Source organism: Saccostrea echinata, unplaced genomic scaffold (assembly GCF_033153115.1).
Source record: "Saccostrea echinata isolate AGI-Se365-2 ecotype Australia unplaced genomic scaffold, CSIRO_AGI_Sech_v1 ptg000016l, whole genome shotgun sequence".
Lineage (NCBI taxonomy): Eukaryota > Metazoa > Mollusca > Bivalvia > Ostreida > Ostreidae > Saccostrea > Saccostrea echinata.
The window spans coordinates 21,531,094-21,543,711 of record NW_026889765.1 but is presented as its reverse complement, the minus strand read 5'-3'; the positions used below and the strand labels follow the sequence as shown (position 1 = coordinate 21,543,711).

Here is a 12,618-nt window from a genome sequence, read left to right as displayed (position 1 = left end):
GAGAAAGTTTACACATTTCTGCATTTGAAAACTTCAAGCAAAATATGAATTTCCATAGTTTGAGTTACTGTACACCACCCCGTGTGCGTTTAGGCACAGATAAGTATGATTACTTCACATTGTGCTAAATAATTACCAATCCATTATCATGTTCACCAGAACTGTCTGGTCTTCTCATTTTAATCAAGAAGTAACAGTCTGGTCATAAAATAAGTTTGACTTATTAGCTAAATAAAGCTACTCTAGGTAGGTAAATAAAGCTATGTAGGTACTTCAAGCTACGTAGATAAATCTAGTGACTGTACTAGACCTGTACGTTAAACAAATATGCACCATAGTCGTAAATATTCACCTGATGTATCTGACTCGGACACTGCAAACAAATCATTTGTTCTGCAAAATTTTTACTTCTTCCATCATACCAATTCCATCAAACCAACATCTGCAGGGTCATGGTTTTAATGTCTATAATCAAAACCACATCAGGCAGAGATAATATTTGGTCCGCCTCGTTTAAAGGTCCGGGGGGACCTAATACGATAACATATAAGAAAAGGTCCGGCCCGTATAAGAAAAGGTCCGCCAAAGTTTAAAGGTCCGGGTGGTGCAAATGTTTTAATCTTGACTTAAACACGTAAAATTAAAGAGAGTTTGTTTACATCATATGAGGAAAGAAGGATTTACCCTAGCTATTGTGTTTATTTTTTTGTACGATATATGATCTCTTTGGGCAGGAACTGCTTCTCCTTGTTTAGTGTGCTTTTAGCAATGCCGTTTAGGGCAATTAAAAAAAAATGTCCCATTTATTGGGCTTGTGTTTGTTTTCCCCAGCATTTGCTTTGTGTGAATTAGGACGATTAAAGGTGTGAAATCTGCAGGTGTGTATAGGCAACAAAACAATGGGGGGTGTGAAGTATTCGTATACCTGACAGGTACCCGCAGGTAGAGCCCGCGGCAGATAGCAATGACAATGTAACTAATGGTCATGTGTTTGCTTTAAATCAATAGACACGAATTCTCTATTTTAATAAATTATGCTAAAAAACAAATTATAATACTATTATGATATTCATGCGTACACATCAAAATTGTGATTTATATAATTATATATTGTCTATTTTTATTACAATATTTAAAGACATTTCTTATTCCAAGTGTAGAGTTTAATACTAACACAAGTGAACTTGTGAAATTTATTAAAAGATAATTTACGAAATATAAACGTAGAAGTTTGTATATCCGAAAAAATCGAGTAAAGTTACATAAATAAAGACGATTTGAAATGCAGACAGACACACACACACAAACGTTTTGATAACTCGGAATAGTCCAGAGTAAAATTGTATTTTCTTGATGACGGAATCTCAAGTACATCTAATATTCACGTCCGGGATTGTCCACGGCGGTTCTAAAACTGACTCTCTCACACAACACATGGCATTCACTCAAACTTCAATTAACACATTTGTAAACGCAATAATTATTATCACACATACGAGTCGGACATTCTTTGAGGCAGAGGATTGACACTAATTCCTTTAAAAAATATTGAGTGGCAATTTCCTTTTTACTGTCTAAACATTAATTGTTAGATAAATAATTTTAAGTATATGAAGCATTTAAAATCATTCTTTTTTATAAAATCAAATTTTGTTAGAATGTAAATTAATTTTGTAAAATTTACTATGTGACAATACTAAGACCGATAAAAAATAAAATTATGTATATGCTTCCCTTTAGTTTTAACAATTAACCTGTTTTCAGTTTATAATCAGATTTTGGCCCTTTATTTGTGGATAGAGTAATATATAGCCTTATGTTGTATTCGATCTATATTTACTGCAGAAACAAAATACATGTAATGTTAAAGCTTAAAACAGGTAACTCAATGTTGAAAACATATACATCAGATTTAAAGTATAATCATGGTTTGGATTTAATCCTTTCTTATAAAAATATCACTCTTCCTTTTCATAATGAACTACATATGAAAAAAAGTTTGTAATTTTTTGCCAAAAGAAAGAAAAAGAAAATACACATTTCACTGTGACTATAGCCAGACTGTGGGATAATCTAGCAGGCTGTATTGCATGACCGATTAAATTTTGAAATCATTATTGTAAAATATTTTCTATTATTACCGACATAAAGCAATATTGGCAAAGTTGAATGTCCAGTTCTATATACAAGTCATTTATGTATCTCACGTCTGTATAAACGGGGGAAGGGGGAGGGAACATCAGTTAATCCTCTTCCTTTTTTGTGTATCAAGGAATTTCTATTTTCTACATTAATTTGTGCAATAACCCCCCCCCCCCCAACTGAGAAATATACTGAATGAATGTTTCCTGGGACGTTGTCAAGCGTGCGTCATATTTCCATTTTCAAGCTACATGATATGCATATTTTCGTGTTGTCGACAAGAAGCGTTTCAGTCTAACTTTAAATCAAAAATATATTTCTTTTAAAAAGAGGGGGGGGGGGCTTCGGACCCCTCTAGATCCGCGCATGTTATATGAATATTTTCGGTATTAGATGGAGAAATTTCCGGTATAATACAATGCATCTCAGGTGAGGAGGAGGGGGAAGGAGTGGCAATAACACCTTCTTTATATTTCCATCTGCTCCTTGCATATCAAGTACATAGTAAATAAACACCAAATTCAATTAATCTAATCTGGTGTATTACAGGTGTATTACAGATTTTTTATACCCGCACTTTCTAAAGAAAGTTCGGGTATATTGTTGTTACTCATGTCTGTCCGTCCGTCTGTCACACTCTTATTTCTCAAACTCCTCTTACATTTTACACAGTAGCCTAATCATCTTTTGGGAGATGGTTGGTGGTGTCATGTAGATGTGCAGTAAGGTTTCGGAATTTTCATTTTCACCCTGGGGGTCAAATGGGGGTCGAAAAATGACGTTTTTTTTAATGCAAAAAGCCCCTGGTTCCCTGAACTCCTCTTACATTTTACACAGTAGCCTAATCATCTTTTGAGAAGATGGTTAGTGGTGTCCTGTAGATGTGCAGTAAGGTTTCGGAATTTTCATTTCAACCCTGGGGGTCAAATGAGGGTCGAAAAATGACGTTTTATTATATCCTGAGTATCAAAGCATTTCATTAAAAAATATAAAAGTTACGGTTATATCAAGTATATTGCTTATTTTACTCATTGCACACACCCAGGTGTTGGCATGTGCGCACAAAATGACATCAGTTCCGCACATCTTTATTAAATGTCTATTATGTCAAAGTTGGTGTGATTCTTTTCTTTTCTTCTTGGAAATCTTTCCTTTTGAGTAAGGAGCATCACATTTTATAAAATGGATATAGATATTTAAACTACAACTGTTACAACAATTAAGCGATATATTTATATATATTCTGCAGGGATTTTTTTTCAAATTATAACAAAATACAGTTTAATGTATTAATGTACCAGAAATCTGTCCTGTTCTGATTAGATAAGATATTGGTATGAAAAAATAGAATTTACTAATTATATGAAATATAAGCTTCCTTCTGTGCCAAATACACCAAGTCTTACGATGTTTTATAGTCATAGAAACAAACATTTTATCATTTCAGATTGACAGGACTTCTTGCAAAATTTTATTCCCGGGCATGAAGAAAAAAAGAACTTTCTTTTCAAAACTTATTCATGATTTGATAATTGTGGTACTCTGTATGAGAATCAGTTTGAACAAAAAGTTGAACTCTAGGAAATCATCAAAATGATGAAGGGAAATATAAATTCTAATACAAAAATTTAACCATATTCTTAAGACATACTTAAATCAGCTCTACCGGCCGCCAAAGCTTTGCTCACGGTCTTAAGTCTAAGAGTGCTCTTGAATCCTACTTATTAATAAGCTTGGTTTTATTAATTGGTATTTATTTATTTATTTATTTATTTATTTATTTATTTATTTATTTATTTATTTATTTATTTATTGGTCTAAGACTCAGTCTTAGATTAATGAACTATATATATATCGACCCTCTGGCCGTAGGATCAATTTTTTAGGCAGGTTTAATCTTAAGTTGAAATTTCAGATATTTATAAAATGAATATTTATGATAAAACTTACAATTGAAATTTAAAATTGACAAGTGAACATAAAAGGAAAAGGGAAATAAATTTCATTCATCGTTTCAAATTTTAACTTTTCCTATAATTATTAAAATTCAAGATTATGTACAAATTCTGGTTTAAGTCTTAAATTGCTACATGATCTAGCTGGGAAAAGGTTCCGTGATTTAAACTATCACTACAAGAAATTGTTTCTTTTTTTTAATGTCGAACTGGTTCTAAAAGTATACTTTCAAAATACGGTAAACTTTTTATTGTGTTATGTTCTTCTAGTTGCATTAACGTTTCAGTCTGAAAGTGAAAGAGGATGGTGTTATCCATATGTCAAGAATCTTTCTATTAATCTATGACATAAAGAACAATACGAAATAGCAGAATAATGATAGAACAAGAAGAAAACAGTAGGACCTAAAAAATAGGGTTTTCACCAGAACTTGGAAAGCCCTAATAAACAGTAACCTTTTTACAAAAGGGGCAAGGGGTAGCCCCTTGACCCTTCCTCAATATTACGTACCTGGTGTAATTATTCTCTTCAAAGTAAAAGTATCTTTTCTTCGAAATTTACACAGCGTATTGCATATCGTAAAAAAAATCATGACACATGACAAACGTGTTTCATAAACTGGGTTATGTATTACATGTATGTGTATTGGATTTATTTCCTTCTGTCCTTCTTCTTTTAATAACATCGAAGACTTTGAGAATTGAAAATTTAAAAAAATGTAATTATCATTTATGTATTCTTTAAGGTAGTACACAGCATCCAAGAAATCTGTTTTAACGCATATCTTATAAGGTACATCAGAAAAAGAATAATTTCACTATAATGTCAATAATCAAGGATCCTTCTAAGAAAAATAATTAGCTGTGACAGGTTTTCATCATATTTTGAAGAAAAATTATAGACATCCTATATATTGGTCATTTGAGAGCCTACATTTTGAATCGTGTTTACGCAACCTACATGCAATCAACCGTGTGTTATTTAATGCAAAGTAACTTTTGATCCATTTGTACAAGAGACATATTCGGACATATTTATAAGGAGTCTCTTTTTTGTACAATAAAGGTCAAGATCATATAAAGAGGTCAAAGGTTAAATATAGAGGTGCCATCTACTGAATCTTTACATTTTGATTTATTTAAAATCGCCAAAATATCTTAACACGCCGGTTCAAATTTCCATTTTTAACATATTTTAAACTTGGTTCCATTAAAATTATTCTGTTGATTTTTTGTGAAAATTGAATCATACATTTTCTTTAAAGGGGACTTAAAGTTCGGCAAATTTACATTTGAATTTTCAATTCTCAGGCTATGTTTGTTCTATTTTTACATCAAATTTTACTCAAATATACCAGTAACAAAATATTTTACTAACCGGTTGCCTTTATAAATAGCATCACACAAGTTAGCAATAGATCATTTTAAATAATGCACAATCTCAGGTCGGCTGTATGATTGCACAATCTTCTTACAGGGGTCTGATAGACCCATATTTCAAACTATGTGGGCAAAAAATGTATGGTTGAAATTCTTTCATATTACATATAAATAAAGATGTTTTATCTCAGAACAAAATATTAAAGTTTGAACAAAATTGAACTTGAGGAAAGAATTTTGCCTATCTATTGTGTGCTATCTTGAATTAGTTCTAATTTTGCAATATCTAGCCCTGCTGAGATACGGAGAGTTAGGGCGAGTTACGTCGTTAGTGAAATTTTGTATTTCTAAAAAAAAAAAGACACCACAGAGTGTGGCACATTTGCGTCATATTTGGATATTTTACTGGACAAAGACATTAGCCTTGACTAGCACATGTCTGTCACAGAGGTAAGGAAAAAGAATGATTGTAATGCAAAAGAAATTTATCTGAAAAAGAGAATTACATTTTATAAATATTGCATTTATTGGCAATTTTATGGGGATTCTTTACGCTTGTAAAATGACAAAAAATATATATATATTTACATATAAGAAAATTCACAGTTAAGATGTGAAACCTGTTAGATCAAGTGAAGATAATTCTTGTGAGAAATCCAAATTATAAATATTTTCTTTGCAAGTGTATAAAAAAACTGTGTTGGATTTCAAAATGATGATTAATCAAATATTACAATTTTACAATTACAATTTTTATCTCCCTTCATTAAAATTAAATAATTTGTTTAATAGTAACCATTTTTTTTTTGGGGGGGGGGGGGGGTTCTGGGTTCTGAGTTCTGTTTCTCGGAATTCCATATTTGAATAATTGGTTTATGTCAGGTTATTTTTTGCAGGGATGTAATTAATTATTATAATAAAAAAAAGTTAGAAAAATTGCTTTTGAATTTGTATGAGAGGTTGACAGGGGATGCCTTTCTTCCACTGCACCAGAATCCACCTCTGGTCTTTTCAAGGATTCGTGTATGCCCTACTTTCGAATTGTAATTTTCAGTTATATTTTTTAGCTTGAGTATTGTCTGTTATCTTCACCTTTCATTTAATGAGATGAAATGATAACAATGTGTACACAAATTCTTTAACGAGATTTTTATTGTGGGGAATGAATAACATGTTGTAGAAAGAGAATCATTAATTTGGAACACATTTTTTTTTCTTACAATAACAGAGGGAAAAGTAAAGCAAAAATGAGTATGCAATGGGTATCCTTCCATTCATATCACTATAGCATATAAATGAATGGTTTAAACTCAATGCTTTGGATGGGTCTAGAATTATTTGAAAAGGGTAATGAAAGTAGCCCAGTAGAACACATGTATATATGTCCTAAAAAGTATTTCTCTTGGTGTGCAAATGATTCTAAAAAAGTATTTTTAAAGATGATTACAGGATTTTTTTCTTTAAAAAACCACAAATAAAATTGATGGAGTGATGAATTCAGAGCCGGTATGTGCAGTACATAAAGGATAAACACACGTGATATTTTGGTCAATTTAATTACAATGAAAGATTATTGAATTCTGTATTATCTACATATTGAACGGGTCTCAAGAATAGCATTGCAGCAAATTTTAATCTGACGTCTGTATTATGAAAAGGAAATTAGCGACCAATTAAAATAGTGCTATTTAAAACATAAATCACTGAAAGTAAAAGTGAAGCATCAATCATCAATTAATACAAAAGATAAAATATTCCCCTAAAATTAAAAAAAATATGATAATATGTTATTCTCTTTCACAAATAAAAGTACGAGTGGCAGAACAAGTTCTATCATTCCAAAGTCCATTTTGACACAACAGGACACAATGTTCCTCGTTCAGATTGTTATCCGGCTCGGAAGGGTGCCAGTTTGAAAACGTGATGTTTGTAAGGCGATTCCAAGTAAAAACCCCTTCGCTATCTATGTCTGTTGCCCCAATCCAACTTTTGCAGCATGTGTGCCATATAGAACAGTCGACTTGAAAAAAAAAAACAAAAAAAAAAGAAAACCATATGACGACTTGACAACAACGCTTGTCATTATCAGGGTAGACATAAGTAACCGCAATGAATAATAAACCACAGAGATTCTTGAATATTACTTTACCTATTTGAAGCCTTGCTGTTCCATTAAAAAAATATTTAGAGCATATACCATGGCAATGCTGAATTGCCAAGGGAACGCTATGTGAACTTTTTAATTCAAAATACATGGAAATCCAGATAATTTACGGAAGGATATTTTAAAACTATTTCATAGTAATATTCCAGTGCTGCTATTTAGTTGGCCTATCCTTGTTATAAGGACCATGGTTTTAAGAAACTTGTTCCCGCACCATATGAGAATGTTTGCATATAATTTTGGATATTTCTCTTATTGGTCTTTAATTGAAGAATTTTTAGGAAGGAGTAATGTTGATTTAGGTATATTTATTCAGATGCACCTTGTCTTTGGGATAAACGCATGCACAATTTTGTTCCTTATTTGTGTATTGGAGAACATGTAGCCTTGTTTTTCTTTTGTTTTGTTTTTTTTTAACATAACTTTTTTGAAAATGTGAACCTAAGTATTTCTTAGGTAAAACTGTCTACATTTTGGAAGCCATTGGCCCTTGGGTCTCGAGAAAAATTAGAAAATGTATAAAAATAGAAAATAGTCCTATAGAGGGGAACAGGTGCAATCTTTGATAAAATGGAGTCTCAACTAATTTTTTATTTGTCTAAACTCTTTTTTTACTCAAATATCATCTTTTCAAGGTTTGATTATTAATGGCTCCTTCTTCAACTTACAAAAAACTGTCCTGAAGCACAAAATTGAAATGATAAAATTTCACTTTTCAAATTTGAGCAGAATGTAGCTGAATTGGTAAACAAATTTTACTGAAATTCCAGATCGAGAGGTTTTTACTGAAAATATTTTTAAAATTTTCTATCGTCTTACCTGCATTGTTTGCAATGCCATACAACTTGCACAACTAAATGCAAATTCAGATTATAAACATTTCTCATTTCCTCAATGCAGGAATTTCATGACTACGTAGTGTGAATGCAGACTTCATGTATGTTGAATTATTATGTGTGTCAATGCAGGCATTGACGGACTCCAACGTCCGTCAATGCAGGCATTGGCTTACTATACAGTCAGTCAATGCAGGCATTAGCCGACTACTTAGTCAGTCAATGCCTGCATTGGTCAACTACACAGTCAGCCAATGCAGGCATTGGCTGACTACACAGTCTGTCAATGCAGGCATTGGCCAACACCACAGTCAGTCAATGCAGGCATTGGCCGACTACACTGTCAGTCAATGCAGGCATTGGCCGACACCACAGTCAGCCAATGCAGGCATTGGCCAACACCACAGTCAGTCAATGCAGGCATTGGCTGACACCACAGTCAGCCAATGCAGGCATTGTCAAACACCACAGTCAGTCAATGCAGGCATTGGCTGACACTACAGTCAGCCAATGCAGGCATTGGTCGACTACACAGTCAGTCAATGCAGGCCTTGGCCGACACCACAGTCAGCCAATGCAGGCATTGGTCGACTACACAGTCAGTCAATGCAGGCCTTGGCCGACACCACAGTCAGCCAATGCAGGCATTGGCCGACTACACAGTCAGTAGAATGTTGAACAATTTCAGATTCATTTGAAATTAATAAGTTAATCATATGCAGCCAAGTAATTTTTAATATTAAAGAATAATGGACACAAAAAATATCTTGTGAGTGACACTTGAGTTTTTTTTTACACTAGTTTGATATAAATTCATTTCATACATTAAAAGGATGCCAACATGAAAATGATCCTAACTGCTAAATGTCTACAAAGTACTGTATGTGCTTAGTACCTGATAAAATTCACATCATTTCACTGCGAGGAACTTGGTGATATTTCAACATGAATGAAATATTTCCGAACAAACCGTACACAAATAATCAAAAACAGAAATATCAATTGGTAGTAAAAATGGTCGAAATTTTCCTGCATTAATTATAAAGATTCCGGTCATATTAAAAGAGATGTTGCTCCTCTGTCATTTTCTTTTCCTTTGGTCTGTATTGTAAGTTAAAGCCTGTGTATACCTGGAAAAAAAAAATGCAGTGTTGGTAAAGTTATCAAGAAAATTTGATAATAATTACTTTTTAAAAAAAATTATTTACGATAATTTTTTCAAATATATTCTGACAACCATTTATTTTGACTATGTTTATGACATGGAACAGTTGGATTAACAAGTTCTGAGTATAAATTATTGTTTAAACTATAGATATTATTGGAACAGGGGTCGCATTTTTTTTCTAAGTTGGATTAATTATAATTAATATGTATTTTCAAACTTTCAAAATTAAGACAGAATATATATATCCAGGATGGTCAGAGGCAGATTATTTATTTTCTCGCCAGTGGACATTATTAATTTTCATCATTTTTAAGGACAACTTATTTTTAAAATCTGCATGGACCCTCCCCCCCCCCAATATCCCTAAAATCCCTAATATTCAAACAAACAAACAAAAAAATTAAAAAAAAAAAAAAAACTCAACCAGTGTTTTCTTCTGTGACTTTTCCACCAGATCACTGTCTTCTGTATTTCTCTGGTTTCTGGGAGTTCATTATCATTTTATAGGTACCGCAGGTCGATTTCCAGTCTCTGTTACATTCATCATAAGGAAGAGATTACGCATCAATTTCACATTTACAGTGGCAAGCCTGGTCTCCTAAAAATAAAACAAAAATATTTATAGCCTTTTCAATTCAATCTTGGTGAAGGAAAAACTTTGAAATCACATTGTATTTAGGATTTTTTTAATTTCACGGTGGTTCAATCTTTTGAACGCCTCTGTATTAAAAGTGAAAGTAACATGCGTATATTTTGAGATTGTTTATAAGTAAGTCAAAAGCAATTTTATTTATTACTGGTTAATAAAAAGACGCAAGAAAAACTAACCCATGACGAACGCATACACTCAATCATTAAAATCTGCTGATCGGAATAATGCTTGGCCTCGATGGATATACATGTACATGTACATACAGCCGTGGTAAGTAAATGCATATATTTTCACTAAGATACACATAGATAAAAGAAAATGAAATTCCGTCCTTTCTTTGCTTGTATTTTAACGGTCTTCTACAACTACTAACGTTTCGCGGATTTTAGGCCTAGTTTCTGTTTGAACACGGTTGAATTCAATGTACGTGACGTCATAAAGGCACGTTGTGTTGCTCTCAACAGTTATTTGAAGATTGATCATTCACTCAAGTAACAAAGATGTGGGCGATTACAAAAATTTGGAATTATCATTATGCAGTGAAAAACAACACCCAGATGTGTTTTTTTTTCTTGAAGCAAAGCTCTGTCCTCCATCTACACGTACGAAATCCAACCTAGTTCCAAGACTTCTTGATTGTAAGTAATACATGCATCTCAGTAAATGTGTATATAAATATATATATATATTTGTGTTTATTTGACAAATGCTTATTTCAAAATAACTACTGTATTTCCGAAGTAATTTCTTAAAGGTGTTAAAGGTTATTTTTAGGATTCGGGATTTTCCAATGTTTAGATGTATGGCTTCTGTCGAAAGTACATGTATGTAAATCGTACAGTGTTCGTTTTCTTGTGCAGAAAAAAAAAATGTTCGATTTCTTACGTAGAGGAAAGAATAGTTGTTTTCAATTTCTTACGTAGAAAAAATATGGGAATAAATTAGGCTATGGCTAGTTTTAACTTTGAACTCAGTGTGTGATTTTTGAAATTTGCAATACTTTTTTTTTTTTTTTTTTTTTTTTTTTTTTGCCATTTTTGAACCACTCCTGGGGCCATGTGATAGCGATAGGTGACATAAACATACCTTGTGAGTGTATACAAAACTTGCAAGTGTATTATTTTTCTAAATACACAGATTCCATTTTTAAAGAATTTACCCCCCCCCCTCTCTCTCATATAGGCTATCTAAATGAAAACAAACCTCATGCATATTCATTTTAACTGCAAACATGTATTTTTCCATGGGGTTATAATTCCGTGGAATCACAATTTCTGCTCAATCCACGGGAAGAAAATTACTTGGATTTCTTAAATTGCCACTATACACCTTGAATATACGAACCTGAGTTGTCCCAGTTTCTTTGGACCTTATTATATTAATGATCAGAATTAACAAATATTTTTTTTTAATTTTCCACAGCAATTATATTTGAAGATGGAAATGAAGAAAAGGTTTGCATCAAGGAACGACTTTGGGGCTAAAAGGACCTCTGTAAAAAGTTTTATGCAGCCAGAAGATTGTGTTGATGCTGTGAACGACTATTGGTTAGTGAATCTAAAATGCATGTAAATAGTTTTTGAAGGAAAAAAATGCATGCAGTGGTAAACTTTGCAAATTCCATGTTTATTTTATCTAGGGATTCTTAAATACATGTCTATTTTTTTTTCTTAGCAGATTTGAAAGTGGTGAGTGAACACACAGATGGAATCTAGGGCTACACTACATTCTGTGATTTTTTTTTGGGAGATCTGAGCCTATCGGAATGGTGGCTAAGAACCATACCGTTAGGTTCTGTATTTTCAATATTCAATATTGTGACTTATCTGGTTGCTTGATTTCAATTTTATTTAAATTAGAAATATTTGATAGTTATTATTTATTACAAGATTTTCACTGTTATCATTGAGTCATGAGTATTTTGTGTATCGAACTCCGAATTTATTTTTCAGGTGAAGTACTGAGAACTGCACAGAAACATAAACATACAGTAAATGCAGAAGGAATCAGGAAGACAATGTTCCGGCAATGCAATAAGATTGTCCAAAACTTTTTTTTTTTTTTAAATCTTACTTTAAAATTACATCGTTTCATTTCAGCTCAGATTTCTGCTTATTCTTTTTTTTCAATATAAAAATAAAAGTTAAAATTGTTGTTATATATGATCTTGCAAGTTGTCAATGTAAGTAAACACAAGGGAAAAGGATCTTATAAGAACCTTCATCATTAAATGATTTCTGCACATCTGCATTAAAAACAAGGTCTGACAAGGACGATATATATATTTTTGAAAGGAACAGATTACTTGGAAGAGTCGCCTG

The 12,618-nt window shown here is 32.3% G+C and overlaps 1 long non-coding RNA gene across 1 annotated transcript; it reads left to right on the top strand.

Annotated features, from left to right (window-relative positions):
• The first annotated feature begins 10,854 nt into the window (after nt 1-10,854).
• On the top strand, nt 10,855-12,030 carry LOC133189007 (uncharacterized). The gene is made up of 3 exons (XR_009721380.1): nt 10,855-10,935; nt 11,720-11,844; nt 11,975-12,030. It is a non-coding gene; the product is annotated as an uncharacterized LOC133189007 (long non-coding RNA).
• The last annotated feature ends 588 nt before the right edge of the window (nt 12,031-12,618 follow it).